Raw genomic sequence first — 3,525 nt, forward strand, 5'->3', positions numbered from 1 at the left:
GGTAGTTCAGCAGTTGTCATAGAATCTTTGTGTATTCAACAACATATTCATAACACGCGCTTTTATCATTTTAATATTTTTGTTTTGGAAAATAAACAATTTTCCCTTTAAAATAGTTTCATTGTATATATTTTATAAATGAAAACATATTTTGCAGAAAACAGATCAACTTAATGTGTGGTCATTATTTCAGTGGATTCTGTAATTAATTAGTTTCTAAAAGTGTTTTCAGTTTAGTTTTTAAAACATATTTTTTGTTTGTTTATTTACTAAAAACACATGTGAAATTGTTTACACAGTTTTTTTTACGTTTTATTTTGAATTAATTCTATTGATTTGTAAATAGTTTTCTAATTGTAAGTATAAAATATTAATTGCTTTATTATGTTTATTAAATATTTAGCTTTAATAAACAAATTATGTTTTCTTTTTATTATGGTTTATCAGTAAATTTTGTGTTTAATTACAAAAATTAGATTATGATTATGATATATTTTTTTGAACATTGATCGATTGTTTTTAAATCAATGTGGAAAAGTTTTCATATTGATTACAAATGCTAATTAAAAAATTCGATATTTATTTATTTTTTGTAATATTCCATTTTTTCTCACTCATAAATTCCATAAAAGTAAAAGCTTGATTTTAAATTACTTAATTTAATATAATTATACCATGTATATGAAATGAACCAAGGTATACTAAGTTTAGTCCCAAGTTTGTAACGCTTAAAAATATTGATGCTATGAACAAAATTTTGGTATAGGTGTTTATAAAATCACCTAATTAGTCTGTTTCCGGTTGTCTGTCTGTCTGTCGCCTGTCCGTCTGTCATCACGATTACGCAAAAACGAAAAGAGATATCAAGCTGAAATTGTAGCGTGTTTAGGACGTAAAGAGTGAGGTCGAGTTCGTAAATGAACAACATTGGTCAGTTGGGTCTTGGGTCCGTAGAACAAAAGTTTAAATGTAAAAAATGTTCCCTATAAAAAAACAAACAACTTTTGTTTGAAACATTTTTTTCGTAAACATCACTGTTAACCCGTGAGAGCGCAAATTATGAGTATTCAACACTGTCTATACATGGCATTTTAACAATTAACTCAGTCAATTTTTTTAATATTAAAATAAACAAGATTCAATACATAAATTATAACCATTATGCTTTATGAAGATTGAAGTTTGATTGAAAACAAACAATTAACTGAATTAGTTGTTCAAATGCTATTTCAAAAATTAACTTTAAAACATTTGTATTCAATTTTTTTTCATTTTTACATTCCAGAATTATTTTTAGTTCGATTTCAGGTAAATTGTTCTATTTGGATTCAACGTCTTTCTTTTTCAAGATCTATTACATTTCCCTAAAATATTTGAAACAAATAAACTTAGAGCATAGTTCTGTAATATGTAAATCAGCAAAACGTTTTAATTTTTGGATATCGACGTTATTAGTTGGCCATAATTTCATTGATTTCCAATTTGTGTGAAAATGTTTCAGTTTAGGCTAATTTTAAAATTTGATAGATGTTTTATTCATTTTTATCTAATAATAATCTTCAAAAGCTTTATTTTAAAATAATATATATTAACTAATGATTATATGCCTGAGGAAGTTGCAAATAAATCAATGAAACGTTGCTGAATGAATACAGTACATCAAAAAACTTAATCTTTGTTATTGATTTGTTCATATATGTTTAATTCATTATTTATATTTTTCTTTTGATGTTAATTAATATTCATAGATTTTACTGTTTCAAATTTATGCGGAAAATTATTGTAAACAATATTGATAACGTAGCTAAATATAAAAGACTAGCTTGATAACCACCCGCTTCGCTGGGTTTTAAAGTAAAGACTGGTAAAGACCATCGCGTGATAGCCTTCGCCTCCCTTGCTCTCACATATCCTCCTTTCATAATTTCCATAATAATATGAAAAGTCTTAAATTTTCTTAAATAAAATAGTCATAATTCATTGAGTATATCAGAAAAGATGGCCATGAATTTTTTACTATTTTTTTTCAGATTAAAAATTTATTTATTTATTTTTTTTAATATACCTTTATAAATTATAGCTTATGTGTTATTCCGATGTATGAGCTATTTTATTGTTAAGTTTCATTCAAATCCGTTCATTACTTTTTGCGTGAATGCGTAACAAAGAAACAAACAAACATCTTTACTTTCACATTTATAATATATAGAGATAAATATTTTAATAATTTTTGTTTATGTTATTTTTCTTATCGATATTTTGTTTTTGTATCTTTTTTTGTAATCAGACATCTTTTTCTTTTGAAGTTCATTATTTTCCGTAATAAATATTTAAGATGTTACATGTCACGTCTATAAATTTCAAATGAAAGAAAAATCGGCTCTAGGGCTCTGAGCAACACTTCGTCTAAAGATTATGGAAAAATATTCAATAAATACTTTTTTACTGCATTATCAAAACTCGATTAATCACTCACCTTAATAGAATTAACATTTTACTACTTATAAATTGCCTGGTTTCGAGGTTTTAAATCGACACATTTGTAACCACAACAGAAGTACGCATAACCACGCTGTTGTCTTGTAAAACGATTTGTACTAACTTTAAAAATAAAAGATTGACATTTTCTTCTATGGTTTATGACCAAAAAACCTCTTCTCGAAGAATTCAATCTTCTGAGTAGTCTATTTTAAGAACCAATTGATCAATTTCCTTTTTTTCATGGATCATGGATAAGAGCTAATATTATGCCCTTTCAAATGAGGTATCAAAAAGTTAGAAGTGCCACTTGGGGTGGGTGGTGTGAAGGAATGAAACCTAAAATTTTCTATGCACCATTTTTGAACTTCTAAATCGACTTGTTTTCACTCAAAACAATAAACACATCAGTTCAAGAGTTATTAAGGGTGGATACTTTTGATATGATCACACTGTATTAGCAATCTTATATATTCAAAATATTAGAGCAGAGTGATTCAATCGAGCTGAAACTTTGTAGAAAAATTCGTAGCGATAATAAAAACTTAAAAACAATTTCGTTTGAAAGAATTTAAGCAAAGAAAGGGAGTATTCTGCAAGAATGGATATTTATACCCAGTTGCCCAAGCTTTTTTCAATTTTTAAAAATTAAATTACTGCCGTTATTATTTTTGAAATTTTTAAATATTGTACTACGTAAAAACTGGCACAATGCATGCAAATAAATCGTCGAATAAACATAAAAATAGAAAAATTAACTTCCATTGAACTTACATTCCTATCGCAATTTTTTTATTGCAAAACTTACATTTATGAATGAATGAATTACCTTTGAATCAATAAATCGTTTTCTTCGTCATAGCTCCTTACGGGTTATAAATACCAAGTACTTAAATATTCTTTATTTCTTTTTTTTTTTTCGCATTAAATACCAAGTAATAAAATTCTTGAAGGAAATCTTTCGATTGACCTATTTTATATAAAATAAATACGATCTTATTTATCTATATTCTAAAGGAAACATTATATCGTATATCTAATTCCAAT

General features: G+C 26.0%; 1 protein-coding gene across 1 annotated transcript in view; it reads left to right on the forward strand.

Moving 5' to 3' along the window:
* The first annotated feature begins 235 nt into the window (after positions 1–235).
* Positions 236–3,525, forward strand: part of LOC123293730 (serine/threonine-protein kinase NIM1-like) — a 54,797-nt gene continuing 51,507 nt past the window's right edge. Inside the window, exon 1 of the mRNA XM_044874633.1 lies at positions 236–356. The gene's annotated coding sequence lies outside the window, so the exon portion shown is untranslated. The remainder of the gene's footprint in view (positions 357–3,525) is intronic.

Source organism: Chrysoperla carnea, chromosome 2 (genome assembly GCF_905475395.1).
Source record: "Chrysoperla carnea chromosome 2, inChrCarn1.1, whole genome shotgun sequence".
NCBI lineage: Eukaryota > Metazoa > Arthropoda > Insecta > Neuroptera > Chrysopidae > Chrysoperla > Chrysoperla carnea.